This window comes from Mesoplodon bidens, assembly GCF_964165515.1.
Source record: "Mesoplodon bidens genome assembly, chromosome: 5".
NCBI lineage: Eukaryota > Metazoa > Chordata > Mammalia > Artiodactyla > Ziphiidae > Mesoplodon > Mesoplodon bidens.
The window spans coordinates 57,938,985-57,963,699 of record NC_138161.1 but is presented as its reverse complement, the minus strand read 5'-3'; the positions used below and the strand labels follow the sequence as shown (position 1 = coordinate 57,963,699).

The 24,715-nt window shown below is 34.8% G+C and overlaps 1 protein-coding gene across 19 annotated transcripts in view; it reads left to right on the top strand.

Moving 5' to 3' along the window:
* The window catches only part of LOC308618329 (uncharacterized protein), a 465,534-nt gene that overhangs the window by 291,748 nt on the left and 149,071 nt on the right, over window positions 1-24,715 (top strand). The window lies entirely within an intron of this gene.

The following is a 24,715-nucleotide window of genomic DNA, read 5'->3' as shown; positions in this document are numbered from 1 at the left end:
CATTAATATATGCCAGCATTATTTATGTTATTAAAAAGACATCATTTTTTAAAAAATTGCTCTTTACTAGGTTTCAAGTGCCTATTCCATTCTTTTCACTACATGGTGACCACTGTCATTGGAAGTCATGGAGCACGCTAGAGCTCTGTCATCTAAATGATTACCCCAAACTGGTCCTAACGGTGTGAAATGTTCAACGGGAGAGGAGCTTATAACTCACAATTAAAGAGAAAAGAAAGCCTTATAAAGCAAATTGGACTGTGATTGTGTAAGTATTAGAGTGAATAGTTTCAAATCAATGTATCAGTGACTGCTTTCAGCTTTAAATAAGAGAGAGTTAGCACACAGAAGGGCTATATGCATCAGGAGTAGGGACAGACCAGGTTACCAAAGAGAGAAGAAGGTAGTAGAGCAGCAGCTCTATGAGCACTAATGACTGATTGCAACAACTTTTCAATTGTTTCTTAGTTGTTCCTTCCAATCTTCAACTATGGATAGGAAAACCAAAGCTGGGGCCCTGCTATTTTGTGTTAGGGAATATCTCCCCAATTCTACCATAAGATCACCTCTCTTTTACCTTTTATCTCTAAAGTGGAGGAGGTTATGATCTCCAGGGATGGGACCCAGGAGAGCTAAAGAGAGGGTGCCTGGTACCTGTTTTTTGTAGTGGTTCATCAAACCCACCAAGCAGATGCCTGTCTCTATGTTTATAGAGCCTTGTCAGCACCCAGGGATATCTGGCTATACTATTGAGGACTCTTTTTATTTTATTCTAAGAGTTTTACAGTGTGAAGTTTCTTGGTAATGACCTGCATAAATCTTAGTGAATTTTTTTTCCAAGAGCTACATTTATGACAGAAAATAAAATAAATCTGCCGGTCCAGAGATGCAGATTTAACTCTTCTTTACTGATTTCCTTTGTTATTTACAAGGATATGCAGGAAGCCTATAATGAGGAGACTTTCTAGAATGTGAGTTGTAAGGGAATTTTACACCTGACTGGGATATAGAACACATAAAAAAGGAACTAAAATAAAGTATGGGCTTTGACTCCAAATGATTATGTTAGAACGTGTTTGTGACCCCAAAACGCTTTGAGTTTGGGGCGAGAAATGGCAGGATAGAATCTAGTTCATTGATTGACTCCTAACCCCCTCACGGCACAGTAGTAACAAGGGAGATACACAAATCCAATGGGTATTTTAACTCCACTCATTCAAATATTTAATTAGTGCCTTCTGTGTACCAGGCAATATTTTAGGCTCTGAGGACATAGTGTGAATGACATGTGGACAATGTCTCTGCATTCATGGATATTATTTTATTGTAGGCAAGAGAGTAAACAAATAAGTATTCCATTACTACATAATGTAATATCAGATACTAACAGTTCTCTGAAGAAAAAAATAAATTTGGGTAAAGTGATAGAGCAAGAAGGTTGAGGGTTGACAATATGCAGTGTGGTATTGGGAGTCCTGTCTGATGAGGTGGCATTTCAGCAGATAACTGCAAATTGGAGAAAGCAATAAAATTGATATTTGAAAAAAAACTACATTTTTCATTAATCTTATTTCAAAACTGTGATTTGACCATTCTGTTTCCTATACCTAAAACATCCTCTCCCTTGTCAAATTTTGGCATTTAAGACCCAGTTCACGATACACCTTGGTTCTTGGTACAATCTAGTACAACCTTGGGTAAAATTCCCCTTTTTGAGTCTAAAGATCCCCTTCTTGACTTTCACCATGAAACTAATAACTTTTTCTCTTGCTTGGTAAAAACAGAATTAATACTTGTGACAATGAAGTGGATTGCACGAGGCTTTGTAGGCCCTTTCTTAAAAACAAAATATTATAATGAGTAATTCTATCAACATTTTTTGTGAGAGCTTTCTTTCACAGAAATTATTCTTCATAGATTTGTTAATGCTTTTACTAAAGACTAAAACAAGTCTATCCACTGCAACTGCCTCAAATGATGTTCCAGAGTTATGAGTGAATTTTTTCCACTTCCCATCATTCCTCTACAAGTGAAGACCCACGTTTGGGTGTGGCAGGTAGAATATCCTGTCTGTCCCCAACAATAAATAAATGGATGTCCTGAATGCTTTGGACTTTTTAAAAAGCAGATTTTTAAAAGACTGTGGTACAAAATACCACATAATATAAAATTTACCCTCTTAACCATTTCTAAGTGTATAGTTCAGTAGTATTAAATATATTCACATTGTTGTGCAACTAATCTCCAGAACTTCTTCATCTTACAAAACTGAAACAGTTTTATTGATGTAAGATGTTGAACACATTTCACATGTTCAATTTTATAAATTTAGATGTATGAATACACTCATGAAACCACCGCTACCATCAAGATAGTGGACATATCCATCACCTACAAAAGTTCCCTCATGCCCCTTTGTAATGTCCCCTTCTAGTCTTCCCATTCCCTTGTCTTCAGGCAACAACTGATCTGCTGTCTGCTTGCATTTTTTAGAACTGTTTCTGTCACTCAGTATACTTAACTTGAGATGCATCTATGTTATTGTATGTATAAACAGTTCATTCTTTTCATCATTGATTAGTATTCCATAGTACCAATATACAACAATTTGTTTATCCATTTACCTGTGATAGATTTTTGGGTTGTTTCTAGTTTTTATAAATTATAAATACATGAGTATTACAACAACAATTACAAATAAATGACAAATACATTACAAATACATTTGTGTTTAAGTCTTTGTGTGGATATTCTTTTATTTCTCTTGGGTTAACAGGTACCTAAGAATGGAATGGCAAGATAATATTCTAAATGTGTGTCTAACTTTTAAAGAAACTGTCAAAGTGCTTGAACCATTTTACATTCCTACCAGTTATATATAATTGTTCCAGTTCCTCCATTCTTGCCAGTACTTGGTATGTCAGTCTTTTAATTTTAGCCATTCTAGCAGGTGAGCAGTTGTATCTCATTGTGGTTTTAATTTGCCTTTCCTTAATGACTAATTAAGGTGAGAAAAAGAAAAGATGATCATCTTTTTATGTGCTTATTTGCCATTTTGGTGAAGTATCTGTTGAAATCTTTGGTCCATTTTTTTTTACTGAGTTGTTTGTTTTATTTTTGTGGAATTTGGAGTTTTAAAAAATATATTCTGGACACAAGTCCTTTAGCAAATATATGATTTCCAAATATTTTCTCCCAGTCTGTGGCTTATGTTTTTGTTCTGTTAATTGTGACAGAAAACAGAAGGTTTTTATTTTGTTAAAGTCTAATTTATGTTTTCTTTTCTTGTATGGATGATACTTTTGATATTACTTCTAAGAAATCAACCTAATCCAAATTTATAAAGATTTTCTTCTAGAATTTTATAGTTTTAGGTTTTACATTTAGTTTTAAGATCCATTTTCAGTTTTTTTAAATGTATAGGTATAAAGTTTTTCTGCTGTATTTTATTTTGTTTTGCTTATTTGTTTTTATTTTGACATAAGCATATCCAATCGTTGAAGTACCATTTAGTAAAAGGCTATTTTTTTTCCACTAAATTGATCTTTCCCTCGTCAAAAGTCAGTTTTCTATACACGTGTATGTTTATTTCTGAACTCTGCTTTGTTGCATTGATCTATTTGCCTATTTTTATGCCAATTCAACCTCTCTTGATTACTATAACTTGAAGAACTTTTAAAGTCCTTTCAAAGCTGTTTTAACTATTCTCTGCCATTTGCATTTCCATATGAATTTTAAAATTACCTTTTCAATATCTTCAAAAATACTGTTGAGATCTTGTATAGTATTGTATAAAATATATAAACCAATTTGTGGAGAATTGGTGTTTAAAAATACTGAGATTTCTGACACATGAGCTTTGTATATGTCACTTTCTATGTTTTTAGAGATCTTTCATTTCTCTCAGCAATATATTGTAGTTTTCAGTGTACAGGTCTTGAACACATTTTGTTAGATTTATGCTTAAGTATTTCATAGTTTTTTGATGATACTGTAAATGATATTTTTAAATTGAAGTTTCCAATTTTTTGCTAATACTATACATAGAAAAACAATTGATTTTTGTATGACAATCTTTTATTCTGCAAACTCACTTATTAGTTGTAGTAGTGTTTTTGGTCATTCCATAGAATTTTCTACATAGACAATTTTATTTATTTATTAGCTGTATGGTTTTTGTAGCTGCACTATATCAAGATAGGGAGGCTTCTTTCCCTTCCCTTTGTGCTAAGAATTTTTATCAGGAGTATATGTTGGATTTTGTCAAATGCTTTCTTCTGCATTTATTAAGAATATCATGTCGTTTTCCTTTTGTTAGTTTGAAAATATGGTGAATTATGTTGACTTATTTTTAAATATTTTGCATTCTGGGTATAAACCTCAATTGGACATGATTTATATATCATAGGATTTGATTTCTTAAATTAAAAAAAAATTTAAGTATCTATATTATACTCATGAAGAATATTGGTCTGTAGTTTTCTTTCTCCTAACGTCTTTGTCTGGTTTTGGTTTCAGGGTAATGCTGTTTTTCATTGTAGGATTTCTTTTATTTTCTTCTTAACTATTTGATAGCATTCATTAATAAAGTCATCTGGGCCTAGAATTTACTTTATGGACACTTTTTTGCTGTAAAATAAATCTATTTAATAGATAGAAGGCTATTTGGTTTATTTTTTATTTTTATTTTTTTAACATCTTTATTGGAGTATAATTGCTTTACAATGGTGTGTTAGTTTCTGCTTTATAGCAAATTGAATCAGTTATACATATACATATATCCCCATATCTCTTCCCTCTTGTGTCTCCCTCCTCCCACCCTCCCCATCCCACCCCTCTAGGTGGTCACAAAGCACTGAGCTGATCTCCCTGTGCTTTGCAGCTACTTCCCACTAGCTATCTATTTTACATTTGGTAGTGTATATATGTCCATGCCACTCTCTCACTTTGTCCCAGCTTACACTTCCCCCTCCCCATATCCTCAAGTCCATCCTCTAGAAGGTCTGCGTCTTTATTCCTATCTTGCCCCTAGATTCTTCATGACCATTTTATTTTTGTTTTTTAGATTCCATATATATGTGTTAGCATATGGTATTTGTTTTTCTCTTTCTGACTTACTTCACTCTGTATGACAGACTCTAGGTCCATCTACCTCACTACAAATGACTCAATTTCATTTCTTTTTATGGCTGAGTAATATTCCATTGTATATATGTGCCACATCTTCTTTATCCATTCATCTGTTGATGGACACTTCGGTTGCTTCCATGTCCTGGCTGTTGTAAATAGAGCTGCAATGAACATTGTGGTACATGACTCTTTTTGAATTATGGTTTTCTCAGGGTATATGCCCAGTAGTGGGATTGCTGGGTCGTATGGTAGTTCTATTTTTAGTTTTTTAAGGAAGCTCCATACTGTTCTCCATAGTGGCTGTACCAATATACATTCCCACCAACAGTGCAAGAAGGTTCCCTTTTCTCCACACCTGCTCCAGCATTTATTGTTTGTAGATTTTTTGATGATGGCCATTCTGACCAGTGTGAGATTATATCTCATTATAGTTTTGATTTGCATTTCTCTAATGATTAATGATGTTGAGCATTCTTTCATGTGTTTGTTGGCAGTCTGTATATCTTCTTTGGAGAAATGTCTATTTAGGTCTTCTGCCCATTTTTGGACTGGGTTGTTTGTTTTTTTGTTATTGAGCTGCATGAGCTGCTTGTAAATTTTGGAGATTAATCCTTTGCCAGTTGCTTCATTTGCAAATATTTTCTGTCTTTTCATCTTGTTTATGGTTTCCTGTGCTGTGCAGAAGCTTTAAGTTTCATTAGGTCCCATTTGTTTATTTTTGTTTTTATTTCCATTTCTGTAGGAGGTGGGTCAAAAAGGATCTTGCTGTGATGTATGTCATAGAGTATTCTGCCTATGTTTTTCCCTAAGAGTTTGATAGTGTCTGGCCTTATATTTAGGTCTTTAATCCATTTTGAGTTTATTTTTGTGTATGGTGTTAGGGAGTGTTCTAATTTCATTCTTTTACATGTAGCTGTCCAGTTTTCCCAGCACCACTTACTGAAGAGTCTGTCTTTTCTCCACTGTATATTCTTGCCTCCTTTATCAAAGATAAGGTGACCATATGTGTGTGGGTTTATCTCTGGGCTTTCTATCCTGTTCCATTGATCTATCTTTCTGTTTTTGTGCCAGTACCATACTGTCTTGATTACTGTACCTTTGTAGTATAGTCTGAAGTCAGGGAGCCTGATTCTTCCAGCTCCATTTTTCTTTCTCAAGACTGCTGTGGCTATTCAGGGTCTTTTGTGTTTCCATACAAACTGTGAAATTTTTTGTCTTACTTCTGAGAAAAATGCCAGTGGTAGTTTGATAGGGATTGCATTGAATCTGTAGACTGCTTGGGGTAGTAGAGTCATTTTCACAATCTTGATTCTTCCAATCCAAGAACATGGTATATCTCTCCATCTATTTGTATCCTCTTTAATTTCTTTCATCAGTGACTTATAGTTTTCTGCATACAGGTCATTTGTCTCCTTAGGTAGGTTTATTCCTAGATATTTTATTCTTTTTTTTGCAATGGTAAATGGGAGTGTTTTCTTAATTTCACTTTCAAATTTTTCATCATTAGTGTATAGGAATGCAACAGATTTCTGTGCATTAATTTTGTATCCGGCTACTTTACCAAATTTATTGATTAGCTCTAGTAGTTTTCTGGTAGCATCTTTAGGATTCTCTATGTATATTATCGTGTCATTTGCAAATAGTGACAGCTTTACTTCTTCTTTTCTGATTTGGATTCCTTTTATTTCTTTTTCTTTTCTGATTGCTGTGGCTAAAACTTCCAAAACTATGTTGAATAATAGTGGTAAGAGTGGACAACCTTGTCTTTTTCCTGATCTTAGTGGAAATGGTTTCAGTTTTTCACCATTGAGGATGATGTTCGCTGTGCGTTTGTCATATATGGCCTGTATTATGTTGAGGTAAGTTCCCTCTATGCCTACTTTCTGGAGGGTTTTTATCGTAAATGGGTGTTGAATTTTGTCAAAAGCTTTTGCTGCATCTATTGAGGTGATCATATGGTTCTTCTCCTTCAATTTGTTAATATGGTTTATCGCATTGATTGATTTGCCTATATTGAAGAATCCTTGCATTCCTGGGATAAACCCCACTTGATCATGGTGTATGATCCTTTTAATGTGCTGTTGGATTCTGTTTCCTAGTATCTTGTTGAGAATTTTTGCATCTATGTTCATCAGTGATATTGGCCTATAGTTTTCTTTCTTTGTGACATCTTTGTCTAGTTTTGGTGTCAGGGTTATGGTGGCTTCATAGAATGAGTTTGGCAGTGTTCCTCCCTCTGCTATATTTTGGAAGAGTTTGAGAAGGATAGGTGTTAACTCTTCTCTAAATGTTTGATAGAATTTGCCTGCGAAGCTGTCTGGTCCTGGGCTTTTGTTTTTTGGAAGTTTTTAAATCACAGTTTCAATTTCAGTGCTTGTGATTTGTTTGTTCATATTTTCTATTTCTTCCTGGTTCAGTCTTGGAAGGTTGTGCATTTCTACGAATTTGTCCATTTCTTCCAGGTTGTCCATTTTATTGGCATAGAGTTGCTTGTAGTAATCTCCTATTTGGTTTATTTTTGGATTTGTGTATTTCAAAGAATTTTTCTATTTATAAGTTGCCAAATTTATGAGCATAAACTTGTTTATGTTATTTTTTGACTTTGTTTTTAATATATATAGAATCTAGCGATGTCACTTCTCTCATTCCTGATATTGGTCATATATATGTTTTTTTCTTTTCAATTAGTCTGACTGAGGATTTATCAATTTTATTGATCTTTTTAAAGAACTAGTTTTTTCATTTTATTGGTATTCTTTATTGTTTTTCTGCTTTCTATTTCTTTGATTTATTTTCTGGTGTTTCTTCTGCTTTAAAAAAATTTTTAATTTTCTTTTCTAATTTTTAAAGTAGAAGCTAAGAACTGGCTTGAGATCTTTCTTCTGTCCTAATATAGTCATTTAGTGCTATATTATCCCTCTAAACAGTGCTTTAACTGCATTCCACAAATTTTAGTTTATTTTCATTCTCATTTAACCCAAAACACTTTCTAGTGTCTCTTTTGATTTCTTCCTTAACTCATGGCTTATGTAGTAGTGTGCTATTTGGTTTCCAAATATTTGAGAATTTCCCCCAAGTGTTCATTTTTGTTGAGCTTCAAACCTAGTACTTTGTAGGACTAGTTACTAGAAGTCATCATGGACTCATCTCTAGTGTTCTGGAGCTTATATCTCACTGTTCATATTTTAAATTAAAAAAATAGAAGAATTAGTTGACTTCTGCTTCTGGTCATTTTGGCTGAAAATTTTCTTTCCCACCAAGAAAAGTTATTAATGCTGAAATAAATATTATAAGACACAGGAAAACACTAAGTTCTTGAAGATCCATGAAGGAAGTAATGTTCCAAGGAAGAAAGAACTTGAGGAACCAAGATCCCAGAGAGAATTCATAGCGTACATGTTTAGTGCTACAGCAGTTATCTTAGTGCACTCACTTCTACATGTTGAAAATCTGTGTGACTTTCTTCCTGAGAATTTTTGTCTTCCTGGTGAAGTGTATTTGCCTTATGTATGAGAAAACTGCAAGCTTTGAATATTCAGTTCTCCCAAAGTAGCCTCAACTACTAATGCCAACAAGCTAATACATGATTAATTTAGCTTATTTTTTGTTTGGTTAACATATCTCTGAGACTTATTAGGCACTGATATAAAAAAGTGATTTAACTGCATACCTGATATAAAAGAAGAGAGTACAGGACCAGAGAAAGTATTAAAATCAAAGAGGAATTAAAAGGTAGAAAATACAGAAGAAAAGGTAAGCAGCAACTCTAGAATGTGTGAAAGGATCCAACATATATGTGAGTAGAATCCTAGGTGCAGAATAGACAGAGAGAATGGAAAGAAGCAAGTTTTGAAGAAAGAATGGAATATAATAAAATCACACCCATATGTATTAAAATAGAATGAGTGAAACTAAAACAAGGAAAATAATTCATAGAGGTAGTGAATACTGATTAACTTCAAAAGAGCAACAATATACCAATAGCATATTCCTCAAAAGAATTAAAGGGAATGTACAGTTAAACCAGTTTTTAAAGCTTAAAATGATATTAATAATAATGGCTTGTGGTGTGCCTCCGTGTGTGTGTATGTGTGTGTGTGTGTGTGTATCTATGTCTGCTCTTGTGCCAAAATGGCAGAGTTGGGCATTTGTGACAGAGACCATATGGCCTGCAAAGCTTAAAATATTTACTATCTAGCTCTTTATAGAAGACATTTCCATACCCCTGTAAATATTCTTACTATTTACAAAGCTAATTAGTTGTGATGCTTTAAAGCAAATTTTGTCAGCATGTGATTTGAAAGCCATGCCATTTTGTTCATAGATAGGATAATCAGATAGGAGAAAAGTAACATATTTGTATTCTGGGGCTAGGACTAGATCCTGGAATTAATGAAGTCTAATGGATGATAACTTGTCAGGAACTAGAAGATTCTATTTATCTGGAGTCTGTTTCTAACTGGCAGTTTTCTTCTGTGGAGTTTCTTCATCTCTAATATAGAAATAAAATCACAGCATCTGCCTGTTTCAAGGCTCACACAATATAACAAATTATATAATGATAAGTATAAAAAAGAAAATGAAAATTATTAGCATTAACATTGCATTTAAATAAGAAAAGATATATATGGCAAAGTATGAATACAAACCACAAATCTCTACATAACTTCTAAGTTGGTTCTTTTTGATTGATTTATTTCATCCACCTTAGTTGATCTTTTCCACCGTTGTTCAGAATAATTGCATAATTAATTTGACCTTTAACAAAATCTCTTATGTTATCTTTTTGCCTCCATCATATTGTCCTCCTTCTCCTCCTGTCCTCCTCCTCATTTTTTACTATCATTATCGGTGCCATTTATTGGGCACTTACTATGATTCATATACTGTATTAAATATTTTATACCCAATATCTAATTCCTAAAATAATGACTTGAAGTACACAGTATTATTTATCTTCATCTTACAAATGAAGACATTGATATAAAAATAGTTAAAATATTATGTCCAAGGTTGCAAAATTCTTAGGTGGCTGAGCTGAAGTTTAAACTCAAGTCAGTTTGAACTTACAGTTTATTAGTAATGTTAAGTATCTTCTCTCTTTCTTCTAGAATTTATTGCACCTTCTGTTCAGGAGTCATGTCTTATCCCACTCCACATTTTCCATCCCTAGATAGTGCCCTGCATGGAGTAAGCCAATAATAAAATTAATAAAAGTTACTGAAAATTAGTGATAATAGTGATAGAATTTTAAAAGAGAATAAATGAATACAGTGGTTTATTTGGTTTAAAAGTTGGGAAATTCTGTGGTCAAATAGGTTTAGAAAATGCTGGGTTGATCTGATTTTCTTACAACAAGACTTCTCAAAGGTTTTAAAAAGACATATTTGTTGTGAATCTAGTCAAGTTGATACATCGTAGCACACAACATTCATTAAAGATGTTTGAGTATGGATTTCCCTTTTTGGGTAAACATTTTCTTGGACTTTGGGAAAGTTTAAATTAATTTATAAAAGGAAATGGATTCAAAAATTGTTAACAAGCTACATTTTTAAGCAGTGAAATATTAACTTTATTCAGCAAGCAAATGACTATTTTCTTCAGTTTGGGCATTTTCAGAACAGAGCATAACTTGGCATGAAGCAATGATCTATAAAAGAATTTTCTTATTAAATATGACCTTGTGACTTTTTGAACAATTCCTCATTAATGCCTATGGGCTACATATTGTATTAAATACAAAAAAAGATTTACTAATGAGGTGCTGGGAGAGGGACAGGAAGACCTAAACCAGTTTAATATTGCTCAGAAATAGTGAGGAACAAAGTACAAACCAATAGTTAACCACTGTTTCTGAAAAAAAGAATCCCTGAGAAGGTGATTGATCCACCTATTCTTTACCTGTGACATAATCCCATCTTGTATAGAAAAAACTCCACTAATGTGAACTTTTACCAATTACTTCCCAATTTAACTGGATGGTATGTATTAGAGTAATTAGAAGTTTACATTGAGGCTTCAGTGGTGTAATCAATTATTTTGAGTACCCTAGGCTGTTACCTCAGTAACAATCTATATGGTCATCTTAAAACCAAGTGATCAGACTATTCTTGTTTGATTTTACTGACACTGAAACAAGTGATGGTTTTGGTATTGTATGAAGATGACCTCAGACATTTGCTGTGAGACACAAATGGCTAGAGCGAGGAAGGGGAGGCAGTGGGGCCAAAGCTTGGTATGGCAACAATAGTGTCTAGGAAATCTGTATTAGAAGGTGTGAATTCTATTTGTACATTCCCTCACTCATTCCTTCATTTAACCAGATCTCATCATCTTCAGTGTCTGCATAGCACATTGGACCCCAAGATAACCACTCCAGATGCCTCTGATTTTAAATATGTTCTGACTTGGTCTCAGTGAAACTCAGTGCTTTAGAGAGACAGGGAGAGAACTAGACCAATCAATATGATACTGGGGTGCAGTGGTAAGTTTTATGGCAGAGGTAAGACTAAAAAGGTGGAGGTTCAGGAGGGATTTTCAAAGGAAGTAATGCCTGAACTGTGGTTTGAAGAATGAATGGGAGTAAATGATGCAGAAAAGGAGAGTGGGAAAGTGATAAAACAAAGGTTTGAAGGGAAATTCCTAGGCGGATAAAGATGTGCTAATAAAAAGACATTATAGACATGGGTACATTTGAGGAACACTAAGTAATTCAATATGGCTTAGAAGAGAGTACTGTGATGGTTAATTTTATGTGTCAATTTGACTAGGTCACAGTAACCAGATTCTTGATCAGGTGTTATTCTAGATGTGTCTGTGAAGGTATTTTTAAAATGAGATTAACATTTAAATCAGCAGACTGAGTAAAACAGATTCCCTTTAATTATGTGGGTGAGCCTCATCCAATCAACTGAAGGCCTTAATAGAAAAAGACTGACCTCCCTTGAAGGAGAGGGAATTCTTCCTTAACCCACCTTTGGACCTGAATGGTTCTGTTTCTCTGGGGAATCCTGACTAATGCAGATATATGTAGGAGAGAAGCAAGAGTTGAAAGGCATTGGAGAATGATTGAAGGTTTTTTGTTCTTTTCTTTTTTTGTTTTACTTTTTATTGACATATAACACACATAAAAGAAAAGTGAACGTATCATAAGTGTTCATACTCTTTATAAATATTCATATGAACACACATATGTAACCAAGACCTAGACAGAAAAATGGGACATTACCAGCACCCTCTTCCAGATGCTATCCCCAACTCCATGAGTAAACTTGGTCCTACTTCTAAAAGCATAGCTTAGTTTTGCATGTTTTTGATTTTTTTAAATGTTTGTACATACAAACATTTTACTTATATGTAGTTCAGTTTTTTTTCATTGTGTAAATATGCCACAATGTTTTTATCTATTCCAAAGGCAGGCAGTTAGGTGGTCTCTAATTTTTACTATTTTGTATAGAATTGTTATGAACATTCTAGTATATGCCATTTGGTGAACATGTATGCATTTCTGTTGGGTATATCCATAGGGATGAAGTTATTGAATTATAGTATATGCTTGATTGCAGAATCATGGAAAAGTGATCAAATTAGCCTTTTAGACAGATCTTTCTCATAGCAATGAAAATAATGGATTAAAGAATAGTGAGAATAATCCAGGTGAGAACTGATATGTCTTTGAACTAATGTGTGTAAGTGAGATAGAAATTAAGAGAGGGATATGAGAGCTATTTAGAATTGGAAACAATTAGACTTGGCCAAATTAGACATGGGTGTGAGGTCAGGTTGACTTTCAGGTATCTAGCTGGGTGAATAAAGGTGCTATTCATGGAATGGGGGCTATGGGAATCTCATTAAATGAACAAGAACTTGATTCCAGGAAGGTGCGATTATTCATTCTGGAAATGAGGAAATAGAGACTGACACAGAAAATAGCTAATAAATGGCTTATTTTCCCCAAAATGTTTTACCAATTCTTTAGTCAAAATAGTTCCTGGCTTCATATGTCAGTTGCTATGCATCCTAATAATTATATCCACTGACACTCACAGAGAACTAAAACAGAGAGACCTGGGTTTGAATTTACCTCTGTTATTTAGGAGTTATATGGATTGGGCTAGTTATTTAATATTTAAGAGGCAGTTTCTTCACCTGTAACACAAGGTAATAATATACATCTTGCATGATTCAATGAGATCAAATATATAAAACATCTATTATATCTATTAATACCTGGCACATAGTGATTTTAAATGATAGCCCCTATTACTATTGTATTTAGTTATTGCATCTTAATGGTTTCTTTTTATCACTTATATTCTCAAATAAAGAGGAGAGAGACCATCTTTTCCTCTACTCTCAACCATTTACCCTAAAATCTGAGCATTTGCATGTTAAGTATTTAAAACTTGACATTGTACTTAGCAGCCTTGAACCAGGACCAATTATCCCCTTGCCTAAGGTAGCTTCTGATTTAAAATAAGGATGGATGCACTGGTGTCTGGTATAACTCTGTTCTTTGCCATTCCTAGACTATTCATTTTTAATGATTTCCTAGGCCATTTTCATACTCTCCCTGATTTATGAGTATCTATCTCTAGCTATCATCTGTCTACTTTTATTAAGCTATTTTCAGACTGTATACCTAAGGTTATGAATAATTACTGCATTGTCATACATATTAATAATAAATTATTATCCCCATTTATCACTTATCAGTATGCTGCCATATTGTAATAAAAGTCAACTTTTCATTTAATCAAGCTTATGTTCATAATAGGTACATTCATATTACAAAGAAAGTTTAATAGTTTTTCTCACTTGTGTTTAAAATAGATTAATAAATTTTTGCATTTTTGGCAATAGAAATGGAATTAATACAGCTCTCTGATGCAAATTTTGCAAAAGCATCTCTGTAAAACATGAAATGTAGAATGATCCCATGTCTTGGGAAGAATGTTAGTGGAACTAATGAATCGGGTACAGAGTTGCTATGTATGTAGGAAGGACAGATTTTCTAGGTCACAAAGTTTGGAGCTGAAAAGAGTCAACAGGAGTCAGCTGAGTAGCCACAACTGTTGAACCAGGGACAGATTAGGTGTATATTGAATGAGAATGGAACTGCCACTAATTCATGGATTCTTGCTGCTTCACCCATACACAGTAGGAAAGATTGGCATGGTTATTGCTGAAACCCTGCCCTAGGATATTGATTTAGGAAGTCTGCTGGTTTTCTGAAAGGCTTACCAAGTTTCCTGTAAATGCACTGAGGTTCATTGAATCTATTCATCCTAGTCTAGCTTTTCCCAGACTCTCCCCTGCTCATCATCTCAGTGGCCTAGGAACACACCAGTTGCTGCTCAGACTCATAACAATCCATCTCCATGAAAAGTCTAGCCAGAGAGATTAATAAAAAGAGGAAATATTTATTCAATTTCTTTCAAGTCTGCTGCCTAATTTCTTGCCGACTGAAAGGTTTTGGGTGTTTGGCATGTGGACTAATGTAAATGGACAAAGCAGGAGTCCCAATCCAGTCATGTATTCATAAACCCTGAGAGCAGGGTTTCTTGACCCTAGTTGCACAGAATCTCCTGGAGAGCTTTTAAATATTATTGCTGGCATGGCCCTACAATGGCCAATTAAGTCACAGTCTCTGAGGATGTGTTCCAGGTACTGGGATTGTTATAGTTCCCAAGAAGATTCTAATTGCAGCCAGGGTTCAGAACAACTGTTGTAGTTTTCTAAGGTGATTTAGAGACCATGCAAAGCACCTCAGAGATTGTCTAATCCAGTATATGAAACAGATCAAAGTAACTCTGGTTAACATGGAGAGGAACATCCCAGACTTCTGCCCATTTGCCTTCCTACATGGATCAAGGAGATAACTATTCAGGTTATTGAGGGAAAATAATTATTGAATTCCATGTTTATTCTTACCAAAGTAAGAATATAAAGTCAGAGAATTTAGTGGCTTGCACAAAGTAACACAGCCTGTAAAAGACCAGTGATGCCTCTTGACTTCATTTCCAGTGCTTGTTTCACTTTTCCATCTTGCTTTAGCCATGTTAACCTGAACCATGGTGCTTCTTCTTTAAAACAACTTTTAGCACTATAACTACGAGGAATTTGAAGTCCTGAACTCAAGTAGTTTGTAAACCAGCACTAACTTTGTCATTTTCATCATATTTGTAAAAACACAATGTTTGACACTTTCATTCTGTCTTTATTTTAAGACCTAGGACTCTAGATCTGAATTAATTTGAAAGACATACTATAATCTAATCCAGTGGAGACTCCTACCGTCTTGTTTTTCTGGGGTTAGTGATTACTTAAAAGGTCATTTGTACCCATTAATGTTTTTTCCCACCTTGCAGCTGACAAGGTGGATGAAACCAATGACTCTGGCCATTGCAGAAGGAAGGATGAGAGCCCCAGCCTGAGGAAGAGCAAATAAGATGATGGAGCCAACTGTGAATTAAGGCAGCTGCTAGTGGTTCTGTGACGAACAAACAGATAATTTTTTAATGTAGCCTCTATTCATATTTTATGTCTGACTTTATCCTTTGATGGTAATGACAGGCTGTGGTTACACATTATTAGAGATGAATACTAAAGAAGTGACTAAATAAGAGGGCAAGAAATTGAGGATGATTGGTGTCATCTCAGCAAAAAGGGAAGGCAGAAGACACTATTTCTTCTTAGTCTCAGAGGCTGCATGTGCCTCATTCTGGAATAACCTTGGAATATTTCCTTTATTCCATGATGATTCCTGTTGCTGTCCAATGGTGAGAAACTATGGCTGGTGGAGGGCAGATACAGCTCTGAAATCCTGAGGGTATTAAATATATTTATTTATATATGATATATATTCTCTGGGTATGCTATGGCACTTATTACTCCATTTCTGAAGTTCTCTTAAACTCTCCATTCCTTTCCAGAAATACAGCCACAACTGAATCCCTTCCAAGTGGAGAAAACTAATCAGCTTTTATATCTTGGGAATAGACTACATATTAGGACTGCTTGGGAGAAAAAAATTCTAGAAATCTTTGAGAATTGGACATTAGAATCTAAACCTTTGACATAGATACATCATCTAGGGCTCTGTAATTGATTCACTCTCAAATATTGTGTACATTCTTATCTTTGAGATAACCTACATTTTGCATAAACCAGGGGGAAACATTTGCCAACAGACACCAAGAGTCATATACAAAAATATTCATAGCAGTGATGTTTGTAATAACAAGATTAGATTGAGAACAATCTAAAAGTTTTTTGAAAGGAGAGTGACTAAACTGAAATAAATGAATATACTTGAAAAATGTGTAACAGTGACAGTGAAAATTATAGCTATTTCAATTTATCTTGGACTAAAGTCCCACAACATCAAGTGCATGAACTCATATGTGCCACTAGTGGAAGTATCAATTCATATGACCACTTTGGAAAATAATTTATTATTATCTTATATTGTTGGAAATACAATGAACATTGTGGAGTGTTTACTATGTTCCAGTTATTTTCCTAAATTTACGAATACAATTTCATTTTATCCTTATAGCTGTGAGGTACATACTGTAATTTTTATCACTTTATGTATAAGGGAATTGACACAGAGTTTGGGTAACTTGACCAACATCAAAAGCCCATTACTAGTACAAACAGCATTGAATCTAGGCAGTCTGTCTTCAGAGTTCATCCTCTTAATCATTATATTACACTGTTCCTTCCAACTAGTAAAGCCAGTAACTTCATTTATTGACACATCATAGCAAAATTTTGTCCAATGTGCAAAGATACAAATATGCTCATGGCAATTATGTTGGTAATAAAAAAACAAATAATCTAAAAATCCATTGATAAGAGGTAAATAATTGAGATGTAGTCATACAGAATAATGTTATACCATGCAACTAACTGTACCATGCAAATAAATATCGAAGTAATGTTGACTGATAAAAGCAAGGGCAGAGAACACACATATATATAAATATATATGTTCAAATACATGCAAAACTAATCACTGTGTACTTACATGTGCCTTAAGACTATAAAGTTTGCATATCACAATACCACAAAAACAGTGGCCAATAACCATTTGAAAAAAAGTTCTACTTCACTTGAATTTTAAAAAATGCAAAATTAAGCACAGAGTGATGTGGTTTTTTCTTTGTTTATTGAGTTGGTAAAATTTTTGCATGGTTCAAAGTATAACTTTTAATGAGACCATTTGAAAATGTATATTAAAGGCTTTTCCATAAAAATTTTAAAACAATTTTTTGTAAAACTTTTATGTGAGAAAATAATCAGAGATGTGCACAAAGATTTTTTTTGAAACAATAGCTTTATTTATGAAAATTAAAAATTGGAAATAAAGCATATTAGTTTACCAGGGCTACCATAAGGAAAGATCACAGACTGGGTGGCTTATAAAACAGAAATGTATATTCTCACAATTCCAGAAGCTAGAAGTCCAAGATCAAGGTGTCAGCCAGTTTGGTTTCTTCTGAGGCCTCTCTCTCTCACTGACTTGCAGATTTGCAGATGCTGCCTTCTATCTATGTCCTCACATGGTCACCCCACTGTCTCTGTTGTCTGTGTCCTAATTTCTACTTTTTATAAGATTACAAAGTCATATTGAATTAGGGTCCACACTAAGGATCCCATTTAGTTACCTTTTTAAAGACCCTATCTCCAAATACAGTCACCTTCTGAGATACTGGTGGTTAGGGATTCAACACATGTATTTGGAAGGGAAACAATTCAGTCCACAAATTAAATATTTACTAATCCAAAATGAAGTAATATAAAATAATTTAATATAATATAGCTAATAAATAGAAACCGTTAAAAATTTCCTCAATGACACAGAACAAAACTCATGATGTATTAGATGAAAAAATTGTTTCTAAAATATGAACATATACTCCAAATCTGTTCACGAAAAAACCACGGCAACAAAAAGATTAATAGTAGTTATCTCTAAGTGGTAGCATCTTGGTTATGTTTTCTTGTGCATATTCAAGGTTATCTATGATGAATATTATTATTTTATAATCAGAAGAGTTTTAAATTTACTACATGGAGAAGATTACACGTCAAGAGCAAGCTATTGATATATTAAGAGCAACATGTCCTGGTTAAATTTATTCATTTATTAATTCAACCAATATTTATTGATTGCCTATTCTATGCATGGCAGTCAGGATGGGAAGGGAGAATTTGGAGGATACATAACTGTTTCTTTTTATGTAAAATGTTTATGCATTTATATATTTGTGCTCTAGGTTTGTGAATTTGTGACTCAATAAAACTCACACTTCAGAATTTTTAAGGCAAAGTCATCAAATTCTATTATGTACCTAAAATACAGGAGATAGTCATGTAAAAGGACACAAAAAGAAGAGGAGGCCCGTGACAAATTTCTTGAAATATTTGAAAGGGTACCATGTAGAAGAACATGTAATTTGTAGGCTCATCTTAGGGAATGGAACTAGCACAAATGGGTAGAAGTTTGATTACATATATGGAAAAAATTCCCCCCAAAATTGCATTCTAAAAGCATCATAGATACTCTTGGGAGGTGATGAGTTTTCTGTAATGATAGTATTAAAGCTTAGTTTACATTGGCAATACCTGATAGAATTTTCCATGGTGGTGGAAATGATCTATACCTCTGCTGTTCAATAGGGAAGCCACTAGCCCCATGTGGCAGCTTATGAGCACATGAAATGTGGCTAACACAACTGAAGAACTGGATATTTACTTTAAAATTTTCATCAGTTTAAATGTATGCATCAACATGTGGCTAGTGACTCCTTATTGGAAAGTGCAGGTCTAGCAGACCTTTTGGCAGGGGGACAACCAATTTGAATGATCAATGAGTAACACAGTTGAAGTATTTGTTTAAGCTTTCTTCTAGCCTAAAATTATATGATTCTTTGAATTTGAAGTTATGGGACAGTTCTTTCTTCTGTGCCCCATATGAGAAAGAAATATATCCTAGTTGGAAAAGGCCGAGGAACATGCCTCAGATCATCCAAAGTACTGTAAAAACATGTTTGCCAAAACTGAAGGAGAGGTAGAGAGCAGAGTGTTCAATCTAATATGAACAAATGGGGCTGTTGAATGTTCAAGATGTTATAATTCAGCTAAAGGTGACAGAGGACAAACGTGTGAAATACAATATCAGTGTCATTTATACAAATCCCAAATGTATAAATTAGAAAACTGAGACCCAAACAGGACTCTTGTCCACTAGACTCTCATATAAACTTTTAGGCAGCCCCTGAGTTTAAGAGCAGCTTCTCAAACAATGCTAATTTAAAAACTGGTGAATGTCAGAGTGGGCACTGCAACTCTGCTCAGCTGAGTGAATCCAGTACACATTCCACTGAACCACACCTTCTGAAAATGCACGTAAACCAAGAAAACCCTGAGAACATACCCACAGTATTAACACCACTGACACATCAAGGAATGCCAAAGACCTAAAGCTCATTACATGTATATTCTAGAGACAGAGCTTAAAATTTCAACCTAGTTTAAAGAAAATGTACTAAAATATGTTTCTTGTGAAAGAATGAGCAACATTTGAAGGTTTATTTCTACAGACTATTCAAGTAACTGAGTAAGCTAACTATGTCTTTGACAAATATCTTATCTATAATACGCAAGGCTTTGAAGAGAGAACAGCAACTTGAAAACTAGTTGCCTGGGTTATAACAAGCATTAATGTCAAGAAAGTCAATTGAGAAGTGACCTCCAACAACAAGCTTTTGTCATTTAGACTTAGTCCACATTCTTTGTCCGCCTCAATGTGAGTAGCACTAACTATTGACCTTTTGCTTTGCATTAAAAGGTCATTAGGAAAAGTTAAGCCTCCTATGTGTTCAGTCACTTTTGAAGGTTGCTATTCTCAACATTCCATTTAAGAGGTTATCAAAGGATGGGGAGAAAAAATTAGATAAAGGCTCTGTGAACTTTTAATCTATAAACTATATCAAGCAGTTCAAATTGTCATCTGCCACTTAGCTGTATAATTAGATATGCTTTCCTTTCAACTTAATCCAAATACCATATCTTATTATGATAGCAACAGTATGTTATCTTCACCAGTGCGTGACTGTGTTTATTTCTATACTTCAGTGTTTAGAAATAGAATTTCCTGTCTTTTTCTAAGCTTCCTTTTTCAGTGGCTCTTCCATATCAAAGATATCTCAGAGAGCTTCTCACTGAACTGCTATGGCTAGAAAAAAAGAATGTGATAAGTAAAAGTAGTGGGTGTTATAAAGTGGTTAGGAAAAACACTAGTAGACGTGTGAGAAAAGCTCATTTTAATTTGAGGGTATATTTAGGAACTACTGGTAAGAATCATAGAAGTACAGATATTACATGAATAAAAAGTTATTTCTGATTGGATGTTTAACATTACAGAGAGGGGAACAAAGAGTGAAATAAGTGTTTAACTAGTGGATAAATAAAAACCCATGATATAGTCATACCAAGGCCAACCTTAGGAAAATTATTTTGCTCCCATTTTTCTAGGTGAAAACTGTGTATAATCTACTTCAACCTATTTCACAAAGACAATGCATCTGTAAATATACACATCTGTAAATGTCTCCATGCCCTTCTGAGATAAAAGTATATACATTTTTGCCATTGTTATTATAATCATGATTATACTTAATGACAGAAAAAAATGTGTTGCTATTATTGCTATAAGTGGACTTTGGGATAAGAATTGGTTGGACAATAGCATGAAGAACAGTATCTGATTGTACAGGTATGACATTCTAAAACTCCAAATTCCTAGTTTTAGGAGCACACAGCTTCAAAGGAATAATATCAACCAAAGACTGTGGGTTGGCTTTTTATAGAAACATGTAATTTTCCTGAAAGCTGCTATGTTACGAATTATATAGAGTAATAAGCATAGGTCTTTGATAATATGTTGTCCTATTTTGGGCTTTAATTTGTATAGCAGTGAGTGTAATTCTATAAAGTTTCCTCTCTGTGTGATTATACATACTACATTCAAATGCATCATTGCAAAGCTATTCCTTTTTGTATTTATTTTTAAATATTTCTATTGTTTACTAAAGTAATATGGTGAAATGGAAAAGATACCCTACATAAATTTGAAGATAAAATTTATTCATTTTATATTTCTGAAATTTGCTAGATGTTAGGACTAGGTGGCTGTAAAAGCTGCAAAGATAGATTATCACAGAAATCCAATATTTTCTTTTTAATCATTAAATGGATACTACTGCAGGCAGTTGGTTTGTTGTTTCTTGACTCTTCCAGTATGCTAGTAAGTTTTGTGTATACTCTCTGGGCTGATTCATAATTTTGACCCTGCTTTTTGATAAGGTATACTTCCAGCTGGTTCTTTGAGAAGTTCATGCACATATTGTTTTGGTGCCAAGCAGAAAGTACTGGCTCATCATAGGAGGCCCGTGGCTTTTTTTTTTTTTTTTTTTTTTTTTGCAGTACGCGGGCCTGTCACTGTTGTGGCCTCTCTCATTGCAGAGCACAGGCTCCGGACGCGCAGGCTCAGCGGCCATGGCTCACGGGCCCAGCCGCTCCGCGGCATGTGGGATCTTCCCGGACCGGGGCACAAACCCGTGTCCCCTGCATCGGCAGGCGGACTCTCAACCACTGCGCCACCAGGGAAGCCTGAGGCTCGTGGCTTTTAATGAATTTTGCCATCAGACAGATATTTGAATATTGTTCAGTAGACCTGTGTCTCATTATTATATTTTGCTTCAAACTTGAATTAAAGGTGAGTTGCAAGAAAGATCCTGGTTGCAGCACATCAAAACAAACAAACAAAAAACCCCCCACAAATCTCATGTTTGTTAGTAATAGCTATCGATAATTGGATCCCCACAAACATCAAGTGTGGGTCCCTTTAATTTGTCAGTCTTAACATAAATGGACTGGTTATCAACACTAAAGTGGTCTATTTATCCTGAGATGAGAGAGGGATGGCAGTCAGCAGGAGAAAGGGTGGTTTCTGAGTCATATGCTCTGCTTGGAAAGAGAGATGGGATGCTGTTAAAAATAATTTGCTTTTCAGGCATTTTAGAGAATGCACTTGCCTAGCCTCAGGGATTTAGAGGTGTCTGGAGCTGCTAGCAGGCTGACTGAGAGATAATTTAAAACACGGTAGAAGAATAATGAAAAATAGTTCTACACCCGGTCTATTCAATATTGTGACTTTTTTCTGTTGGTCTTAAAATGGTCATGAAATGAAGGGGTGAGAAGGTGCTCAGTTACTGGAATGCTCCTATTGGAGAGAAGGATTACTCAAGCATTTTCTTAGTTAAATATGGTAATGAAGAACTCAGAGTAGCCATGATGCTCTCTCTCACTTAATCTGTACTAGTACAGTTTGGTATGCTTGAGATGGCCCAGACTGTTGAGGGCAGCAAATTTGAGAAAGGAGGAAATGGTCCAGAGCCAATGATAAAAGTGGACTTTTAGTATAGGAGTTCCCACCTTTACCTTTGGCGAGTTCTGCTACTGACACCCAAAGAATCAAGGATATCTCTTCTTTAGATAAGATGATTGTCATTACTACTAAAATGAAAACAACAACCACTACTGCTACTAGAGCAACAGCTGCTGTGGTGGTTAATCTTACATGTCAAATCGACAGGGCCAAGGGATGCCCAGCACAGGTAGTTAAACATTATTTCTGGGTGAGTCTGTAAGGGTGTTTCTGAAAGAGATTAGAGTTGAATTGATGGACTGAGTAAAGTAGATGGCCCTCCCCAATGTGGGTGCACAACATCCAATCCATTGAAGGTCTGAATAGAACAAGAAGGCAAAGATTGAATTTTCTCCCTGATTAACTCTGAGTTGGGAAATTGATCTTCTCCTGCCTGCCCTTTGTGCTCCTGGTTCTCAGGCCTTCAGACGACACTGCCGGCTTTCCTGTGTCTCCAGCTTGGAATATATGTATATTCATGAATATATATATTTTTTCATATCCTTATATTCTGTTTCTCTGGACAACCCTGACTAATATAGCTGCCATTTATTAAATAAATACTCTCTTAGCATCTGTATTACATTCTCTGCACACATCCACGTTAATCCTCGCTGCAACCCCAATACTCAGGTGGCCCTATGTTGTAGGTGAAGAAACAGGTTCAGAAAGGTTAAGCACATACAGCAGGTAAAGGGTGGATCCAGGATCTGTACCCGTCAGAGTAGCTCAAAAACCCAAATTTAGTCATCATTTAGTCAATTAGTGTGTACGAGGTGCTTACCAGTGTCAGAAATTTCAGTCTGTAAATCCTATACAGCAAACTACATGTACATAACTCTTTACCTAAATCTCTCTGATCTGAGCTCTTTTGTCCCTCCCTAGGCCATCCTGGTATCTTGGGGATCACCAGTGATAGATTCTTGTGACCACCTCTGTTCCACATTGTTCCTCTATACTTTTCTCGCTTCATTTTAGTCCTGTTTTTTTTGTCAAATATCTCTTTATAATTAAGACCTTTGCTTTACCATTTACTTTCTAACAGCAATAACATACTAGCTTTTATTTCAATATCCTCTAGTATTAATTTATTTATTCTTTAAAAATTTATTGATGGCTTATTATATGTTGAGGAAACCAATACAAATATAAACTATTTAATGCCCTAATGGAACTCAGGTACAGACAATCAGCTAAATAAAATTCAGTGTAATACATAGAATTATAATGATGGACACATATCAATAAATTCTTATCTGAGGTAGAACCATCAGGGGTTTCTCTCCGGAGGAAATGGTGACTGAGGTGAGTGTTGAACATCAAAAATGAGTTAATCAAGCAAAGAAAGGGTGATGCATTTCAAAAAGAGGAAACAAAATGTTCAAAGGCAGAGTTAAAAGAAAACTGCAATTAATTCTGAATGATTAGAATTTAGGTTTGGGAAGGGTAGAAGTCTGAGAGAGGTCCCACTGAAGAAGTATTCAGAGATCAAACCAGGAAGGACCTCGGAGGTCATAGTAAAAAGATTGACTGTTATTCAGTGGATAGTCCCTGGGAAATTTTATACTAATCCAGAAAAGGAATAATAAGGGCTTGAACTAAGGCAGTGACTATAGATGACAGCAAACAAACACATATTGCCGCTGTTGTTAGAGCTTGCCAGGAACGTTCAGCACTTTAGAGATGGTCATCCCCCAAACTGCTCTATACACTGCTAAGTTCTATCGACTGTAGGAAGGGGGTCAATAACAGTGCTATAACTGGAGTCTGGAAGTAACCTACTGGTAGTGATTCTTCACAGATAGCTTTTTCTCTGTACCCTAAACTTCCCCCAAAAGTTGAAGAGTCACATTTCCCTAACAATTTGAGTCACTGACACTGATTAAACACTTCTTTTGAAAAAAAAAAAAAAAGACATTTTAACCTGAAGCAGAAGCATAGTAGTTTTTTTTTTTTGGGGGGGTGAGTACATGCATTTATGCATGCTAATTTCAGATTTGATCATATCCTTCATTTTTCTCAAAAGCAGAGAGTAACAAGTCTGACCTTGGGGAAAACCTAGGTTCTCTTTCTTGCCCAACTTTG